Source organism: Hemiscyllium ocellatum, unplaced genomic scaffold (genome assembly GCF_020745735.1).
Source record: "Hemiscyllium ocellatum isolate sHemOce1 unplaced genomic scaffold, sHemOce1.pat.X.cur. scaffold_2761_pat_ctg1, whole genome shotgun sequence".
Taxonomy (NCBI): domain Eukaryota; kingdom Metazoa; phylum Chordata; class Chondrichthyes; order Orectolobiformes; family Hemiscylliidae; genus Hemiscyllium; species Hemiscyllium ocellatum.
In genome coordinates this window covers 45,566-66,737 of record NW_026868192.1, presented here as the reverse complement: position 1 = coordinate 66,737, position 21,172 = coordinate 45,566, and the positions used below count along the sequence as shown (strand labels likewise).

General features: G+C 45.9%; 1 long non-coding RNA gene across 2 annotated transcripts in view; it reads right to left on the bottom strand.

The window, feature by feature from the left end:
- Positions 1-9,408: 9,408 nt before the first annotated feature.
- The window catches only part of LOC132812482 (uncharacterized), a 33,092-nt gene continuing 21,328 nt past the window's right edge, over positions 9,409-21,172 (bottom strand). For both annotated transcript variants that reach the window (XR_009643668.1, XR_009643669.1), the window contains one exon: positions 9,409-11,986. This is a non-coding gene — a long non-coding RNA (uncharacterized LOC132812482). The remainder of the gene's footprint in view (positions 11,987-21,172) is intronic.

The following is a 21,172-nucleotide window of genomic DNA, read 5'->3' as shown; positions in this document are numbered from 1 at the left end:
AAACTGCTTTGTTCTTCATTTGTAGCCTTTTACACGAACAAGAACGGAGCCTTCTTGCTTGCTCTCCCATCTGCAAACCTGCCTTCGAAAATGCTCGAACAAATCTGCTCTCTTTGTGATTCAATTCCATTAAATTAGTTTGCAATGCATTGTAATGTTTTTATCCAACCTGGGTCTGATCATATGTCATTCTGCTTCAGAGTGTAGTTACAGCGTTCTGAATCCTCCACCAAAAGCAGTACCGCGTTTGCATTCCTTGTGCAGGCGGGCCGGTTCAATGACAGGGAAGAAGCAGACGCGCTGGTGTCACAGTACACCACGGATTCCTGAACTAGTCTGTCTGTCAAATGTAGACCAAAGTCGTATCTGAAAGACCTCATTTGGAAGCTGTCTGTCGTTATTCAACGTGCGAGAATTGGCAGCAGAGGTGTTGAATCATGGTTTGGATCAGTTCGCACGTTAGTGACTCATTCATTCAGCAACAGCAATGAAAGAAATTGCACTCTCAGAGGAACCTTTGGACTTGTGATTTCATCGCGTCGCTAGTATTAAGGTGCGCCCCGAGATCTAAGCCGTGTTGGAACTGAAACGGAGGAATCGACAGAAAGGCTGCAGAATAACATCGCATCCTTTTGGTTTTCTTTAAATCACTGATGAGCAGGAAAATGTAAACGGGGAGAGAGAGTGGGAAAGTGAGGCAGTTGCAGCTCTGGTGAAACTCCTTCTTTTTGAGTCACTCAGCAACAAGAGCCGTGAAGGTGAATTAGGCGTGAGAGCTCTTCACATCGAGAACAAAAAGCACTTAAGGGCAGTTAGCACCTCTTCCGCAGTGGGGGTGGGGTGAGATAATTACCTTTTTGATTTCAGTTACTATGTTCAGAAACTGCCTTTTAAATTGAGGTGAACAGAAACTGCATTTCTAATAAGCACCATGGAATTTAGCAAGATTTATTGAGTCGCTTCTCGTCGATTCCCACGCAGGTTTCCAAGTCAGTCGGTATCGATGTGGCTCATGTCCAGGTGTGAACATCTCTGCAGCCAATTGCACTGTTAAGGTAAAAGGCAAGGAAAGTGGCATCTCGAACTGGCCCCGAGGAGAGAGCATCCGCACAATTTGATCTGTCCTTCTCGGGTTGTAATGCTACCTCCGCTTTTAGAGTGGAGAGCATTCTTTGGGAATCTTATTCTGCAAAACAGACACAGTGACTGAAACGATGCTGCACGGTAGGATGTGGAACACGGCCTGCTCAGCTTTGTGCATTTTCCCTGTAGTCCGGTATGTTTCATGTTCCGTGTAAACGCGATAGTTGTCCTGTTTCGAGCAATCATTGAGCAAAGCAAGAATCGAAATTGAAGTAATGTCAAGCAGCTCATGGTGATTTGACCAAATCATAACTGAACATATATTCTCACGCACTCACCGAAACATTAGTAGCTGAAAAGAGTCTGAGTAGGTAGACTCAGCTTACCATTGCTTTTGAGGGGCTGTATTGAGGGGCTCCTTCTTTGTGATTCACTCAGCAACCAGAGACATGAAGGTGACTCAGGCAGAGCGCTCTTCACATCGAGAACAAAGAGCACTCAGGTACAGTTAGCACCTCTTTGACATCTTCTGGGGTGGGGTGTGGTAATCAGCTTTTGACTTCTGTTAATATCCTCAAAAACTGAAAGTTGCCCTGTTTCGAGCAGAGGACGAAATCATTTACCAAAGCAACAATCCAAATACCAGCAATATCATGCAGCTCATAGTTACTTTCCCCTATCATTACCGAATATACATTCTCTCATACAGACATTACATTTGTGGCTTCAGCAAATCTCAGAAGCCTGATTCCAGCTATCAAATGATTTTTGGCTGGATTGAAAGTTTGTTGCGAGATTGATATTGTAAGTTGGGCATATCCCTGCAGCTGTGCCAGCAGGAGAGGGATCACAGAACTGTTTCCCGGTGACTTTGCTTCTAATGTTTCACAGGAGCATCATGGAAGGTGTAAGACAATATACTGCAGCTGTGGCTGGTTTCGTGGCCAAGTGACCGAAGAAACCGCTTTCTCACTACAAACTCACAGGTGGCTCGAGTTCAGATCCAACCGCTGCCCTTTGTGGGTGTGCTGTCTGTTTTACTGTAGCCTGTTAAATGCTGCTGTGTTTAAATTCCAAAACAACCATGTGGTTTTGCTTTTGGAAATGTACCTCTGATTTGGGAGAGTGCACACTCTCTATCCTGTCAATGTTCATGCTGTTATTATCACGTTTGCGTCCCACATGAAATGCCCCGGTCTCAAGCGGTTCTTCTGCTGCATCATATTCCGGCCAAGTTGTGTTATTCACTGTTTTCACTGAAACAGGACGGAGATTGGTATTGCATCGCTGTTGTGAAACAAAATCCTGCAGTGACTTTACTTCCCATTATTTGGTGTTCCGGCAACTGGGAAAATAATTCCACTACATTGTGATGTCATATGGTCTTAAATTTCTTTTATTTCCTTCCCTTCTGCCCTGGAGATGGAGGAAGCAGGCACTGTCGCATTGTTGATCGGATGGGCAAATTAATCTAAACGAGACTGTGTTTGGGAATCTCTTAACTTTTCATGGTCCATTCATGTTCAGTTCTTTCTTTTCCCTCATTTCGGAGCTTTTCGGGAGGTGGCGGTGCACCAAGTTTCCAATACATTTTGGGAGTGCAGTTTGGAATTCCTCTGAAGGATCTGGGAGCTGTTTATGGCTGATTGCCCTCGGACTGTCCCCAGAATAGCATTCATGCTTCAATGTCTCTTAAAATGCATTTTAAATAAACTCCCATTTCCCAGCATTTGTCCCCTACCCCACTAAACCCTTCCTATCCAGAAACTCATCCGGTTGCCATTGAAATCTTCTGAGTGTACGAGCCTCCTTCATTTCCTCTGGAAGCTGATTCCATACCCGCACAACCTTCTGTGTGGGAAAGGTACCTCAATCCCTTTTATATTTTACCGTCCCACCTTAAACCTATGCTCTCCAGTTTTTAACTCGCCCCATATTGCAGAGATCAATAACTCAAATTTTTCTGTTGACAAACCTTCCTTCAGGCCATGCCCGACGATGAAGGGTAAGACGTCCCAGCATGTTCAGGCTCGCCCGACATTCCAAACTGTGCACCCCTGACACCATCTTTGTCTATATTTTGTGAGCAATTTCACGTGATTTTCTTATTTTTTTAATGATGCCAATTACGCTGGAGAATAACCAGCTCCTGGAAACAGAAAGATGAAGCGTTGAACGGCTGTAAAGTTTAGTGCTGGCCGACTCTGAACACCAGCTGCTCGCGGGGATGTTGCCTGTAGTGTAGTGGCTGTTAGAGTCACCTCATACACGAAAACTCCCCACTTCAAAATCGGGCAAGAATAGCCTTATCCCCGATGGCAGCCTTTCAGACTGACATGAGCAGTGTTTTATAACTTGCTGTTCACGTCAGCAAACCTGGCTTTGAATTTGCTCGCTCATACATGCTCGCGTGATGAAACGGAATACAATCCCATTTCATTTCTGTGTGAAACATTGTCACAGTGGTCGCCAAACTGGTTTTGAATATGCACAGATGTGTACAGCACTGATGGCCATTCTGTGTCACAGTGGAGTTCCTGGACTCTGATCCTTCCACTAAAAACAGTACCACATTTGCTTTCCTTGGGCAGGCGGCCTGGTTCAAAGCCAAGGGGCAAAGGTTCCCAGCAACAATCCTCAACTGAGAACCTGGGCATGTTTCATGGGGAATGGTCAGTGGGAGTAACATTGTGGAAGCACCCGGTTCTGCAGTGTTTCTAAACACTAAATTCAAGAGCGATTGGATTTTAGTATCCTGTGGCATAATTTAAATTGATTGGTAAAATTGGAATTGTTTCTTAATTAGCAAACAAAACTGACTTGTTCCACAGCCAACCGTTTTCAATTTTCCAGTACACGCTGAGACTGCTAGTTGGTCATCACAGGTATTTGTCAGCGCTCAGTTCCGAACAGCATTCACTCTCATTTAAAGGTGGAGGGCACGTCTTCAACTTCATAACACTGTTCTCATCACAAAATCCTGCAGCTTCTAATCTTGGGGACAGGGGTTGGATTGCAGCCGTTACCGTATTAAAAGTAAAGTTTCTCACACGGGAAGCGCCATTCATGAAGAGACAGTTTCTGTAAGCTGTGTCCCAGGGCTGTGCAGGGAGCTGCAGTGGCCACTTTTTGTTGACAGCAGGGGTCTGGAGAGAACAATGTTTGTCCCTATCTTACTCCATGTGGAGCCAGGGAACACAGAACCATCAATGGTTTGGGCTGCAATTCAACCTTGCCATGGATTTTCCGGTTTAAATGGAGCTAGGGTGGTATTCCCATAGTCTGATCTGGAACAACCAAAGCTCTATACCTGGATGGTGTCAAACTACCAACCTTTATCTTTCAGCCCGCTGCTGACCATTGGAGTCATACAGCCTGTCACCAACCAGGCGTGCCGATTTCCCTACAGCAGGAAGGTTAGCGGGGATCTGAAGGGCGGTGGAACAACTGGAACTTTCACTGTTTTCAGAGTCTGTCACCAATTTTCCTGCTTTCATTACCAAAAGTGTCAGAGAGCTTGAGGGGTCTGCAAACACCCAGAGGGAAAGGAACTGGGAATTAGAAGATACCCAGACCGTTCAAAATGACTGCCTGAGCTACATCACTCTGACTCTGGTACTGGGATAATTCAAGCACACGGCTTGACAGAATGTGAAAATTAAATACAGAACTTCAGGCTGTTCAGTCCAAATACAATCCATTAAGATACAGTGGATATTGAATCCCTTCTATATAACCACTTCCTCAAATCCTCCCTGTCAATCTATCCACAATCTTAATTTTTGTATCTCGTTGTCCATTTCCCCCAGCTAATGTGAACATCTTGTTTTCATCTTCCTTACCTATAACAATAATAAGCCAATAAGCTTTGTCACATCTTGCTTCAACTCCAGTTGCTCCATTGCATCATAAGCCACTCCTGAAACTTTCTTGTAAATGAATGAGCCTATCCCCTTTCTGGAACCTCCAATCCTTCGCAATGTATGATGATCTCTGTTGTGAGTATACTGATGACCCTCGACTTCGAGGAGCGATAATGTGAGTTTCTGAAATTATAGAGAGGGTGCAGGAGGAACCCAATAGGAATGGCACCTTTTGGGAGAGAGAAATAATGTTCATGTTTAGAGATAATTTCTTACTTTATTTTGATTATTCTTTTTTCTCTTCCCTAGTAGTGATGGATCTTGTAAGCTTCTTTCTCTGAGGACTTTAAGGAAGGATATATACACAAAAGTATCAAACTAAGGGAATTATCTGTCTGTCTGATTTCTCACCTGGACCAGCATTGACTTTATTAAACTTCTTTGAATATGTGAAGAAGATTCACAGACAGGAAACGCCAAAGAAACATTTAATCAAAATCTGACAATATCAATTGATTCATCACAAACTGGAAATAATTGACGTTTGAGTATTGCATCCTCAGTCATTACCAATCACTGCATATAATTTCGCCATCATATCCTCCCTGACGATGTGTACCAAAGTCTTAGTTGATTGTTGGTGTATCCCATACCTGGGGGAGATGTGTTCCAGGTAGAGGAAGTTGGGAGCTGACAGGATGAACTGGGTTTGGGAGGAGATGGGATTTGGGTGATAGACTTTGGGAGTAATTGAACCTAGCTCAGTCAGCCATTACCCTCACGCCATGCCGGCTGACCGGGGGAGTATTGATCTGTGACTGTCTCTGTCTGTCTGTGACAGAATGTGGGCTGGGGGTCACTTGTTCCCTTGTTGCCTTTTCTCTCTCTCTCTCTCGCTCTCTCTTTCTCTTCTCTCTCCTCTGTCGTTTTCTTTTTCACACTCTCATTCTTCTGCTCTCTCTTCTCCACCCCTTCTTCACCTCTCTTCTCATCCTCCCCGCTGCTCCCTCTCTTCTCTCTCCTCTCTCTTCTCCCACTCTTCTCTCCCCTCTCTCCTCTTTCTCCCTCCACTCTCACTTCATCTCTCTCTGTCCCTATCTCTCTCTCTCTCATTAGGGTCGCATGGTGGCTCAGTAGTTACCATTGCTGCCTCACAGTGCCAGGGACCCTGTTCAAATCCTGCCCAAGGCGACTGTCTGTGTGTAGTGTGCACATTTTCCCCAGTGTCTGCGTGGGTTTCCTCACCCGGTCCAATGGTGTGCAGGTCAGGTTGGACTGGTAATGGGAGAGTAGCCCAATGGGCTAGGTGAATGTCTCCAGACCGATAAAGGTCTGGGTGGGTTACTCTCCTACCCATCTTCCCACCCCTCTCTTTCCCCCAGTCTCCTATCCCCTCTCTTCTGCCACCCTGCCCTCACCTATCTTCCCAATTCTCTCCTCACTTTCCTCCCACACTTTCACCGTCCTACCCATCTGCCCTTCTGTCTTTCATCCAATTTCCTCCTCCCCACGTCCAACCACTCTGTCCTCCCTCGTCACCTCCTTCTGCTCCTCCTGCTGTCTACTCACTCTCTCCGCACCGCCACCTCCTCCGCCTCACCTCTTCTCTCCCAGCTACCACACCCCACTCTCTTCCTCCTCACCCCACCCCTCACCCACTCTCCTCCTCCCCCGCTCTGACACGCTCTTTTGCTCCTGCTCTTCTCTGCCTCATCCTCCCCATCTTTCCCTGCCCCTCCCTCCTCCACCTCTCTCCTCTCCCTCTCTCTCTCTTCTACCCCTCTTTTCCACGCCCTCTCTACTCTCCCTCTCTCTCCTCCCCCTCCATCCTCCCACTCTCCTCCCACTCCCTCCCCTCCCCTCTCACCCCTCTTCCCTCCCCCTCTCTCCTCCCGCACACTCTCCCGTCCTCTCTCTCTTCTCCCCTCCCCTCTCTCTTATCAACCTCCCCTCTCTCCTCATCCCCCTCCCTTCCTCCTCCTTCTCTCCTCTCCGCTCTTCCATCTCTCCTCCCCCTCCCATCTCACTCCTCACTAATCTCTCCTCTCACTCCTCACCACTGTATCCTCTCCTCTCTCTCCCTCCCCTCTCTCCTCATCCCCTTCCCCTCTCCTCCTCCCTCTCTCCTCTCTCATCTCCCTTCTTCCCTCTTCCCCCTCCTCACTACTCACTCCTCTCACTCCTTACCACTGTCGCCTCTCCCCTCCCTTCTCTCCTCTCCCCTCTCTCCTCTCTTCTCTCCCCTCCCCCTCACCTCTCCCTTCTCCTCTTTCTCTGAAGCGACTAGGCTTGTATACCCTTGAGTTTAGAAGACTGAGAGGGGATATGATTGAGACGTATAAAATTATGAAAGGATTGAACACTCTGGCAGCAGGAAACATGTTTCCGCTGATGGGTGAGTGCCAAACCAGAGTACACAGCTTAAAGTACCCAGAGAGTGGTGGCTGTGTGGAATGCTCTGCCCCAGAGGACTGTGGAGGCCCAGCCTCTGGATTCATTTAAGAAAGAGTTGGATCGAGCTCTCAAAGATAGTGGAATCAAGAGTTATGGAGATAAGGCAGGGAGTGGATACTGATTAGGAATAATCAGCCATGATCATATTGAATGGCGGTGCAGGCTCGAAGGGCTGAATGGCCTACTCCTGCACCTATTGTCTATTGTCTAATTCTGGTCAACAGATTCCTGGTCAGAACGAGGAAGTTAAACTACCATAGAGGTACCAGTTCCGTACCTTTCGCTTCCCGTTCAGAACACTGTGAGGTCTCAAGGGTTAACCATTCCTTGCCAAAGGCCTTATTTCATTAACTGAAGGCTTGTACTCTTACATTACAGACAGAACACCTCAGAAGGGGGAAGGCTGACGGTATCTCAAAATAGAACCTCTTGCAGCCACACATCTGGATTTCCTCGTAACCCCAGACAGAGGAATTTGCCCTTTCCAGACAAGACTGAGAGCCCTGGGCACAACCCTGTTAAACTGCCTCCCGCTCCCTTGTCTTACCTCCCCTCCATATTAGCATAGGTAAGTGAATCCCCCATTTATTGAAGGAAGAACCCTCCAGCCTTAATCTCTTCCTATCAACACATAATCATGAACAATACGATAATCAGTTTCTGTAATCCATTCATACGTTATCACAGGACGTCGCCATTCATCAAGCTTTGTAAGGTCATAATTACCTACTTTAAACTATGTAATGACAATTGCCCATGTGACTGATATGCCTTTGTCTACTCCCTATTAAATATACTGTCTCTGTGGGTAAGGCAGAGATTCATGAAGAAGAGTCTCTACAAGTAGGCACTTTGCTAATTTGGAGATGCTTTGAAACTCTCGCCGGCTGCCCAATAATAAAGCTACTGCTGTTGTGCAGAAAACTTGCATCGTCTGGATTTGTGGAACAAAATAGGCATCGACAATGAAGGCTATGAGTGATCTTCAGGGTGTGGAGTACAGACTTACTGGAGTGGTTCACTGATGAACACAATGCAGTCACTGGATTGATTTGAAGAAATTGCTATTTTCTTTGAAGTAAACAAGCTAAATATATTTTTGATAGAGCTGTATAAGATTATAACAGACCTAGATATAGCAGACAAAAATATGTGTATTCGATAGGCGATGGCACAAGAATTAAGATCAGATGTAAGGTTTTGATACAGCGGACATGAGTAAGTGTTTCTGCTGTCTGCATTGGCTAGAAATATGCAGAACAAGCTGCCTATTATGGTGGTGCAGGCAGAGGAGAAGATGAATGATTGGTAAAAACAATTATATCAGATCTTAGGGAAATAAACTTGCAAAGTTTGGGGGATGTATGGGGAGTGAGAATATTGGATTCTGCTACAGAGAGCCAGCTTGGATTTGATGGGCCTCTTTCTGTGCTATAATGCATTTTATTTGGACTTGCTTCACGTGCTCTGGTCACCGATTAAGTTGTCATTTAGGTAAATCTGCTCATGTTTCTACTCAGACCAATACAGACTGTCCTTCCACAGCAGGAGATAATGTTTACTGCTTTATACTGGGTTCTTTGGGCGGTGGCGGGGGAGGGGGGGGGGTGGGGGGGTGGGGGGAGGAGAGCAGGCTAACGGTGTGTGTAACAGTCTGCTCGCATTTATATGAAATGGCTAAACACTAGTGCAGCCACACTAGGGACAGACTCTGGAAATGTGGGGATTGCCAGAAGGGAATTCTTTACGCATTCCCACCTGGAAACGGGCCAAACCAGTCAGACTGGGGAGAAGCTGTTCATCTGCTCTGTGTGTGTGGGGTGGGGGGAAGGTATTCACTCAGGCATCCATCCTGCTGAGACACCAGTGATTTTACTCATAACCACAGTTGGATTTTTTTTTCTCTTTTTCACACCAAGTAATGAACAACGGTTTTGCAGTTAATAAAGTTTTGCATATAAAGAAGTTCATTTTGGAAATGTTCACAACATTTCTGAACATGTACAGATTCACGCTGGGTAGAGACTTTTATTTTCCTTTATTCATTCACAGGATGAGGGTGTCACTGGCCCGGCAGCATTTACTGCCCATCCCTAATTGCCCAGAGGGCAGGTAAGAGTCGACCACATTTTTGTGGGTCTGAAGTCACAATGTAGGCCAGACTAGGTAAGGATGGCAGCTTCCTTCCTGAAAGGACATTAGTGATCCAGATGGGGTTTTCTGGCAATCGATTAATGGTCGTCATTAGATTCTTCAATTTTCAAGTTTTTAAAAATTTAATTCAAATTCCCCCATCTGCTGCAGCAGGCTTTGAACGCAGGTCTCCAGAACTTTATCTGGGGCTTTGGATGAACTGTCTAGCGACAATATCACTCGGCCAATACTTCCTCACTATGCTGTCCATCTGCACAGAGTAAACAGCGATTTTCTGGTATATCAGGACTGACATCAGGACTAGTTAATCACACATACATTTGCTGAATAATTGCAGGAGTTGGATGTTGATGGGCTATTGACATCCATCTATGAACCATGTATTCTGAGGTTTGTTTCTGATCATGATTGGAAACACCATCAGTCTTGTTATCTTTTGGGGATAAAAACAGTTTCAATTAGCTTTCTGTTAAATACCTAGCAATCAAGTCGATCCCATAACTCTTAGGCAGATTACTTTCCTTTGAAGAGCTCCTCATCTACCCAACCTCCTCCATCCTCAACCCTAAGAGTACAATAATCTCACAGAGTCTCTTTATGACTGTGAATAAGACAATTTGATCAGCTGCTTCTTTCCATACTCCTATGTCAAGTTGGATCTTAATCTCCCCTTGCTGCAGTTGTGATCCTGCATCATTGTACAGTGTTGCTCGTATTTCATGTCTTGGACTGTCAGTGTTTATGATACTGCCTGTAGCTTCTTGTACATCGGGTTTACAGTGCAAGAGTTTAGCTCTTGCCTTCCAACAACAGTAGAGTCGTACTCCAACAAAGCTTACAGAATCACGGCCCAGCATATTCCCCAGCTTCCCTCCTTCCATCAAACCAGAGGATCAGCCCTCATTCAACTGAGAGAATTCAGGAGGGCATGTCAGTAACAGCAGCATGAATACCTAAAAATGGGGTGTTCACCTGATGAAGCTACCAAACAGCATAAGCAGCAAGTGATAGACAGAGCGAAGCAATCCAGTAAACAACGGAACAGATCTAAGATCTGTAGTCCAGCCACAACCAGTTGTGATTGAAGACAAAGGACAGCTGGAGTCCTGAAGACAGTTCTCTCCAAGATATTAATCAACAAGAATGTCAGACTGGATGAATCATCATAAAACTGAAGTCCATTTGATATTAATATGTTTACAATCAGTGTTCAATTCACCACGTGTAGCTGAAGGTAAAGATAATCTTCAAGTGATTGTAACAGTGAAGATACCTGAATACTTATTCAGCAAATTAAAGCCTGTTGTGTTAGTAATAATTTTAAAGAGATATTAAAAGTAAGGTGATTTGAGTATAATGGAAGAAATTTATTGGTGGGTATCTGATAATTCTGTTTTAATGTGAAGTTAATTTAGGATTAGTTAACAAATACACACACGGTAGGGAATCCCAGTCCCATGGAGTGCACATCCAGTTCCATGTGGGAAAACCAGGACACTTCTTGTATCAGCAACAACCACAAGAACACAGAAGTGACACTGGAACACTAGTTTGACCAAGGCGAAAGTACTGCACTCACTCATTGTCCCCACATTCCAGGATTGATGTGATCACACCAGAGAGGGGACAGAGAAGATTGATCAGAATTTTTTCTCTGATTGGAGAATTTCTGCTCTGAGGAAAGATTGGATAGGTTGGGGGGTGGGGGGTTTCCAAGGAAGATGAACTGAGATTAAATTGATGTGATAAAATGCTGAGGAATCCAGGTAGAATGGATAGGAAGCAGCTATTCAATAACAGAGCCATCAGGAACTAGAAGTTTTAGATTGAAGATAATTCTCAGAAAAAAAGGGGAAAGGAGAATGTATTTCCCACAGAAATGGTGGAGAGCAGGATCTCACTGATGGGGTGACAGAGGCAGTTACCAGCATTACATTTGAATAAAAGTACGTGGATGGAACTGAAATGTTGGAACGTGCAGGGCGATGGACTAAGTTCTGCAGAATGGGATAAATGCGATTTATTTGACATTTCTCCAGAATATTAAACTCCAGTCCAATTTGAGAAGTTAAACATCACGAAACATACTTTAGCAGGACTTATACAGTTAATAGTAAGTTCCTAGGGAGTGCTGCTAAACAAAGAGTCCTTGGAGTGCAGGTTCATAGTTCCTTGAAAGTAGAGTAGCAAGTAGATAGAATAGTGAAGGGCGGCAGTTTGTCTGCTTGCCTTTATTGGTCACAGCATTGAGAGGTCATACTGAGGCTGTACAGGACATTGATTCGGCAACTTTTGTAATATTCCATGCAATTCTGGTCTCCTTCCGATCAGATGGATGTTCTCAAACTTGAAAGGGGTCAGAAAATAATTATAGGATGTTGCCAGGTTTGGATAGGCTGCTTTCCTTGGAGCATCAGAGGCTGAACGGTGACCTGAAAGAGATTTTTAAAATCAGGCCGGGCATGGATAGGATAAATAGAGAAGATATTTTCCCTGCAGTGGGGGAGTACGAAACTAGGGGACTGGGAGGGGGTGGGCGGAGGGACAGAGAGGGTGGGTGGATCGAGAGTGGTGGGACAGAAATGGGTGAGGACAGAAAGTGGGCTGAGAGGGGAGGGGAACAGATGGGGGGAACAGAGGGGGTGACTGACGGTTGGGGGGGCGACCAACAGAGAGGGGGAACAGACCAAGCGGGGTGCAACCGACGGAGGGAGGGGAGGGAAAAGATGGGCGTGCAACCGACGGGGGAGCGACTGACAGAGAGGGGGAAAGACTGAGGGCGCGACAGACTGACAGATAGGGGGACAGAATGATCGGGGGTGGGGAGAGAGGGGCGACAGGGATGGCGGTGACCAACAAAGGGCTGACCAATAGAGAGGGGGGAACAGACAGAGTGGGAGGAGACGGAGGAACACAGAGGGGGAAGATGGAGAGTTATTTTTTAGATCTACAACTCAACCCTTTTCCTGTTTTCTCCTCCTCAGCTTAATTCCATCTGAAGGTCACAGAACAACTGCATAGTTTCTGTAGAGCTTCAGGGAGATCAGGTGCTGAACATGGCATTTGTAACATGCTGATCAATAAATGGACTCTGGTTCGACTCCACTGTCTGTGTGGTGTTTGCACATTCTCCCTGTGTGTCTGCGTGGGCTTCCTCTGGGTGCTCTTAATTTCCTCCCACAAATCCAAAGACGTGCAGGTTAGCTGGATTAGCTTTGGGTAATGGTAGGTTACAGAGTTAGGGTGGAATGCTGTTCCGATGGTTGGTATGGGCCGAAAGGCCTGCTACCACACCGTAGGGATTCTGTCACTGAGTATAGGGGTTAGGAGGTCACGTTGTGGCTGAGTAGGGCACTGGTCAGGCCACTGTTAGAATACTGCATTCAATTGCAGTCTCCCTGATTTCAGAAAGATGTTACCAGAATAGGACTCAACCTCTTAATGGCAAGTTCTTGGGAAGTGTTAACAAACAAACAGACCGTGCAGTGTAGGTTGATAGTTTCTTGAAAGGTGTGGTTGAAGGTAGACAGGTCGGTGAAGGTGGTGTGCGGTATGCTAGCTGTTATTGGGCAGTGCATTGAGTATAGGAGTTGGGAGATTATGTTTCGGTTGCACAGTTTATTGGCTCGGCCACTTTTGGAATGTCCATTGCTTTGAATTCCAGTCTCCCTGCTATAGGAAAGATGTTGGGAAATTGGCAAGAGTTCAGTAAGGTTTTACCAGGGTGTTGCCAGTATTGGAACATTTGAACCATAGGGAGAGGCTGAATAGGCTGAGGCTATTTCCCTGAATCACTGGACACTTTAGGTGGCTTTATCGAACTTTATAAAATTATGAGGAGCAGTGATCGGGTGAATAGTCATGGTTTATTTTTTCCCAGGGCAGGGGAGTCCAAACGAATAATGTGAAGTTTTTTTCCCCAAGGTGGAAATGACAAATTCTAGAGGAGAGGGGCAAAGTTTAAAGGATATGAAAACCAAAACAACTGCAGATGCTGTAAACCAGGAAGAGAATCAGAAGTTTCTAGAAAAGCTCAGCAGGTCTAGCAGCATCTGTGAAAAGAAATTAGAGTTAACATTTCTGAGGAAGGGTGCCCAGACCGGAAACTTTAACTGATTTTTCTTCACAGATGCTGTATGACCTGCTAAGCGTTTCCAACAACATCTGAGCAAGTTTAAAGGGAGTTGTGTTTGACAAGTGTCTTGTGCAGATGTCGATAAATGACTATAATGTATTCTCCTGGGAGATGGGAAAAGCAGAAACAATCACAGTTTAAGAGGCATTTGGACAGACACATAAGCAGGCATAGGTTGTCAGGGATATGGATCATGTTACAGGCAGATGGAATTAGTTTGGAATGGCATCATGATCTACGCAGACACGGTGGGCTGATTACTCTGGTGCTGTAACTGTTATGTTTTCCAGGGGATAGAATGGTTTTTGAAGAAGTAACAAAAATGATTGATGAGAGCAGCCTGGTCGACATGATCAACGTGGACTTTAGTAAGGCGTTCAGCAAGCTTTCTCATGGGAGACTGGTTAGCAAGGTTAGATCTCATGGAATAAAGCGGAAACCAGCTATTTGAGTACAGACCAGGCTCAAAAGTAGAAGATAGAGAGTGGTGGCGGAGGGATGCTTTTCCGACTGGAGGCCTGTGGAGTGTCTCAAGGATTGGTTCTGTATCCACTATTTTTCATCATTTATATCAATGATTTGGATGTAAACATAGGAGGTATTAGTAATTCTGCAGATGACGCCAAAACTGGAGGTTTAGTGGACAGTGAAAAAGATGACCAAGGCTGCAATGTTTCCTGCAGGTGTCACCATTTCAGATGCTGCCCGTCCTGCTGGGGATCTCCAGCACTTCTTGGTTTTGTTGCAGATTTCCAGCATTTTGCTGAAGCACATGGAGACAGAGAGCTGTACAGCTCCAGATTTTGTTGACTCTGCAGGACTGATGGATGACGAGGGACTCAATCCTCGTTTAATCCTCCTTTCCTTTGGTTTTGGGAGTCGCTGACTACATCACTAATATTCTACGTCCCACTCCCTGACCTGAATCTGACCCATCTAACCCGACACTTCAGATCCCATCCCCCTGCCAGACTAGTTAATACCTCACCAATGGAACTGGCAATAGCGCTCCCCCCATCCCCACCCTCCAGGAGATTTGACCCAGCTCTGCACAGGGGTAACCAGTCAGGCTGGTACAGGTCCCAATTCCTTAAGAATCTAAGCCCTTCCATGGTACACCATTTCTCCAGCCACACATCCAGCTGATCTACCCTCTTATTCCTGCTCTCACTAGCATATGGCACTGGGAGCAAGTCTGACATCATTACATTTCAGGAGCTGCATTATAATGTGTCCCTGCTCTCCCAATATCCAGCTTTCAACCACTCATCCCTTTATTTCATTATGTCATTGGTATCAGGGTGTTGTACAACCACAGGCTGTTTACCCTCCAGCTCCAGAATATCCTGTAGCTGCACCATGATATCGCGGATCCTATCACCAGGGAGATAACATACCATCCTGGATTCATGGCTGTGGCCATAGAAGTGCCTGTCTGTAACCCTGACTGTTGAATCCCCTGTCACTCTCTTTCTTCCCGTTCTGGGCAGCAGAGCTATCGACAGTGTCATGAACCTGGTTGTTGCTGATTTCCCCTGAGACCGACACACACACACACACGAATCCCAAGCAGTATACATTATCTGTTTGGGAAGGGAATAACCACTGGGAACTCCTGCACTTCCTTCCTGAGCCTTTTACTTGATCTGATGGTCCCCCATTCCCTTTCTGCCTGTGTAACCCTCACCTGCAGTGTGACTAACTCACTGAACATACTGTCCATAACATTCTCAGTATTGCAGATGCTCCACAGCGAGTCCACGCACAGCTCCAGGTCTGAAAAGCAGTTTCCCAGTAGCTGCTGATGGGCACATTTCCTGCACACACAGCCGTCAGGGACACTGGAAACATCCCTAATTTTCCCACATTGTACAAGAGGAGCACACCATGGGTCTGAGGTCTCCTGTCACACAGGCTCTCTAGATTCAGCTAGTTACTCCCATTTAGAGAATTTATATGACCAAGCAATCTTCCTCCCCTTCAAACATTGTAATAAAAATCCTGTATTCTTTACTTAAGCTGATATGTTATACCTTAAAAACGGTTACAAAATCTCCACAGGTATCGCTTACAAACTGGCTGTTCCCTTTGGGACCATGTGAATTTCTGAATGGGCTGAAACAAAACGGAGTTTCAGCTTCACCTTCTCCCTGTCCCACCTCGCTCTGTTTACACCCAACTCCAAAACACTCTCATTGAGCCAAGCAGCCCTCACAGTGCAGCCCTGTCATTGTCATTGTCTGCTCACCCCTACACTGCCCTCAGCCTCCTGTACTGTTCCAATACATCTCAATGGGAGCTCAGGGACAGCACCTCATCTTTCAATTCAATCCTTTGTAACCCCAGAGTCAACATGGACCTCAGCAGTTTCTGGGTGAACAGACAGTTTGAATCTGGAACATTCCACCTAAAAAGGTACTGGAATTTGACTTCATAAAGAGTTGCAGGGAATTGAAAATAAGGAGTTTACAGGTGAGCATCATGAAGTGGGTGATTGGGACTAAATCTGACAGTCCCTACAAAGAGACAAAGTGCAATCTGGACAAATCTGTGCTCCCTCTCAGACCAAAGCAGACCCTGAGCTTCCAGTTGCCTGCCACTTTAACACACGAGCCTGTTCCCTGGCCAACATCTGTCTCATTCTTAATGCAGTGTTCCAGGGAAGCTTGATGCCGAACACTCCAGAACACACCAAATGGCCCTGTATTTCAAGGACGGCAATTTCCCCTCCCATGTGGTCAACAATACCCTTCAGTGTATCTCCACCACTTCCTGCACCTCTGCCCTTGAACCCCACCTCTCCAACCGCAGCAAGGATAGAACCCCCAAGTCCTCAATTTTCAATCAGATACAACACATCATCCTCTGCCATTTCCACCACCGACAATCAGATCCCACCAACAGATATCTTTCCCTCCACACCCCTTTCAGCATTCCTCGAGACCATTCCCGTGACTTCCACATTAGATCCATGCTCCCCACCAACCCACCCTCCACTTCCAACACCTTTGCCTGCCATTGCAAGAGGTGTAAAACCTGTGCCCACACCTTCCCCTCACCTCCATCCAAGACACCAGAGGTCCCTTCCACATCCAGCAGAGATTGTCCTGTACATTGAATAACCTCATCTATTGTTTTCATTGCTTTCTACAACGGGGAGACAGGACGCTAACTTGCAGAATGTTTCAGGGAACTTTTCTGGGAGACATACACCAACCAACCCCACTGTCCTGTGGCTAACCATTTCAACTCCCCCTCCCACTCTGCCAAGAACATGCATGTCCTGGGCCACCTCCACCACAAAATCCTTGCTACATGACTCCTGGAGGAAGAAAACCTCATCTTCTATCTTGGGACCCTTTAACCACTGAATCAATGTTTCGTCATTTCCTCTCCCCCACCTTATCCCAGATCCAGCCCTCCAACTCAGCACCACCCTCTTGAACAGTCCCACCTGTCCACCTTCTTTCGCAATTATCCACTCCACCCTCTCACCATTACCCTCCACCAGCATCTTCCTATCGCCTTCCCAGCTACCTTCCCGCCAGCCCCACACAAATGCTATTATCTGTCAGTCCTCTTCCCCACTCTCACATCCCTGCTGAAGGGCTTAGGCCCAATATGTCAATTCTCCTGCTCCTTGGATACTGTCTGACCTGCTGTGCTTCTCCTGCGCCAAACTTTAACATAAGCTGGAAGAACAACACCTCATTTTGTACTTGGGGACCCTTCAGGCCTCTGACCTTAAAATGGAACTCATTAATTTTAGGTCCTAAGTCTCCCATGTCCTCGCACCATAGTCTCCCACCCCACACACCAGGCCTTGTTATTACATCGCCTGCCATTACACATTACCTATGGTTAGTCACTAACAATCTCCATTAACATCTATTCACCCTCCCCCAGCCAGATCATTATCCATTCCTTTGTCCAATTGCTCCTGTATCTCATTTTGGACTATATCACCACCTATCACATTTACTCCTTAACCCCTACCTTCTGCATATAAACTGACATTTTTTCTCAGTCACATCAGTTCTCAGGAAGGGTCAGCGGATCCAAAATATTAACTCTGATTTCTCTTCACAGATGCTGCCAGACCTGCTGAGCTATTCCAGTATCTTCTAGCTGTTGTTTCTGATTTAAGCATCCACAGTTCTTTTGATTTTCATTTACTGGGAGTTTCTAATTCAGGTCTAGCAGCCTACATCATGAGTTTATAAACCCTCCCAGTCCACACTAACTCCATTTCTCTCCCACTCCCTTCACACTGACTGGGTCTCTTCCCATCCCCTGCCCAGTGACACTGCACCTGCACAGCTCATGGTCACATGCTGGCCTGTTGGCGACACCCCTCATTCACTCCCATTGGCTGGAGGATTACACCTAGTCTCCTAATGGTCTGAAGCTGCCGTCAATCAGCCAGGCCCCATTGTGACATGAGTGGTGGGACCCTCCCAGGAGTGTGGGAGGCTGAGGGGTAACCTCAGAGGTTTATAAAATCATGGGAGGCATTGATGGGATAAATAGATAGATGAGGATAGGATATCTGGTCGGCACAGAGGAGTTTGACTGAAGGGTCTGTTTCCGTGCTGTGTATGTCTGTGGCTCTGCCCTGGGATGAGCTTCATCACTCACAGTGAATGGGGCTGAATCAATGTCCTGTAGAGCTGCAAAACAATGTCCCAACTCCAATACTCAATGCACTGACCAAGTACACCAAACGCCTCCTTCACTATCCTGCCTATCCAAGATTCCACTTTCAAAGAACTATGAACCTGTACCTCAAGTCTCTTTGTTCAACAACACTCCCCAGGACCTTCCCATTAAATGTATAAGTCCTGCCCTGATTTGTTTTTCCAAAATGCAGCACCTCACATTTATCTGAATTCACTCCACCTTCCACTCCCCAGCCCATTTGATTGAAGTCCCATTGTACTCTGAGGTAACCTTCTTCCCGATCCAATTTGGTGCCTGTGTAAAGTCACTGACCATAGCTCCTATTTTCACATAGTCATCATTGATATAAATGATGAAAAGCAGTGAACCCTGCACCGATCCTTACACCATATTGCTCATCACAGGCCTCCAGTCCGAAGGCAACCCTTCACCACTATCCTCTGTCTCCAACCTTACAGCCAATTTTATATCCAAATAGCTAGTCCTTCCACCTTGAATGTCTTTCTGAAGTCCAAGTTAGTGATTTCCATGCACAAAGCCACGCTGACTGTCCCTAATCATTTCTTACCTTTCCAATTACATCTAAATCCTATCCCGGAGAAGCCCTTCCAACAACTTGCCTGACTCCAGGCTCACCAGTGTATTGTTCCCTGGCCTTTCCTCATCACCTTTCTCAAATAATGGCACCTGTCTTCCAGCACCTCGGTGATACAAATATCTCAGCGAGGGACCCAACTATCACTTCCCTAGCTTCCCACAAAGTTCGGGGATTCACCTGATCATGTATCAGGGATTTATCAATCTTGATGCATTATACAAGTTCCAGAGACTCTGAACGAATATGGACACTTGTCAAGTTATCCCTATTTATTTCTCCAAACTCTCTCACTTCCATATCCTCCTTCAGTAAAAGCGGACATGAAATACGCAGATAGTATCTCTCCTGCCTCCTGCAGATCCATAGACCGCCTTGTTGATCTTTCAGGGTCCCTATTCTCTGCCTGGTTACTCTTTTGTCCTTAGTGTATTTCTAGAATCTCTTTGGATTTTCCCCAAACTCATTTCACAAAGTTCTCGTTCCCTTTTTTGCCCTCTTAGTTTCCCTCGAGTATACTCCTACCGCCCCTATACTCCTCCAGGTATTCACCCAAACCCAGCTGTCTGGACTTGCCATATCCCTCCTTCATTTTCTTGACCAGAGCCACAATTCCTCTTGACAGCAGCATTCCTTACACCTCCCAGCCTCGTCCTTAACAGGAACATACTGTCTATATACTCATTGTCTCAGGCCTATGGGGGCAACAGCAGATGAAGACAGAGAAACAATCAATCATTCTCGGTAAAGAGGCAGTGCTGGGAAAGATACCAGCCGAAAGGTAGATGGGTCTCCTGGCCGTGATGGAATGCATCCCCGGGGACTGTAAGGAATGGCAGTGGGTAAATAGCAAATACACTCGTGATAATTCACTAAAATTTGCTGACTCTGGGACGGTTCTAACAGATTGGAAAGCTGCAAATGTGATGCCAATATTTTAAAATGGACGTATTAGCATAACTTCTGTAGTGGGGGAAATGTCTGATCTCTCACGAAAGAAAGAGTGAGCTATGTGGATAGAAATTGTCTCATCGAGCAGACACAGCATGGATTCATGAAAAGTGGACGACACTAAGATGAGTGGTAGAGCAATGTGTGCAGAGGCCACTGTCAGTCTGCACAGGGATACAGAGAGGTTAATTGAGTGGTTAAGGGTCTGGCAGATGGAGGACAATGTTGGGATATGTGAGGTCATCCATTTTGGTCGGACTAACAACAAACTGGATGATGAAATGGTGAAAACATGCAGCAGGCTGCTGTACAGAGGGAGCTGGTTTGCAGGTACAGCAGGTAATTAAGGCAGTGAAGGGAATATTGTCCTTCATTGCTAGAGGGATGGTTATGCTGCAGCTATACAGGGGGCTAGTGAGGCCACACCTGGAGTACTGTGTACAGGTTTTCGTCCCCTACTTCAGGAAGGATGTAATGGCGCTGGAGGGGGTGCAGAGCAGGGTCACTAGTTTGAGTCTGGAGTTGAAAGGGTTGCCTTCTGAGCAGAGATTGACAAAACTGGCATGATCCTCATTGGAATTTAGAATAATGGGAGATTGTATAGGAAAAATATAAAATTATGAAAGGAGTAGATAAGATAGAAGTAGGGAGGTTGTTTCCACTGTGGACTGGACAAACTATGGTGCATAGCGACAAAATAAGGGGGTATCAGATTTAGGACTGAGTTCAGGAGAAACTTCTTCAGCTAAAGGGTTGTGAATCTGTGGAATTCCCAGCTGATTGAAACAGTTGAGACTTTCATCTTGAATGTCTTTAGGTCAAAATGTAGATTTACGAACAGGAAAGGAATTAAAGGTTATGGGAGAGAGCATGTAAAGTGGAGCTGAGATCAGCCCTGATCTTATTGAATGGCAGAGCAGGCTGGAGGGGCCAGATGGCCTCCTCCTGCTCCTATTCCTTATGTTATGTTCCCACTTTTCAGCCGTCCCTTTACCTGGGAATAGCAAAGAAGTATTGAAAGATTTTATCTTGTTCAATCACAATGCACCTTTATCCAATTTAGAACAGCAACTTTTAGATCTGGTCTATTCTTTTTTGGAACTATTTTAAAACTATTATAATTATCAGAGAATCCAGACAGTGGGGAAGCAGGTCATTCAGCCCATCACATCCGCACTGACCCTCAGAGACTCCCACCCTACCCATGTAATGTTGCCTTTCCCATGGATAATCCACCCAACCTGCACATCCCTGAAC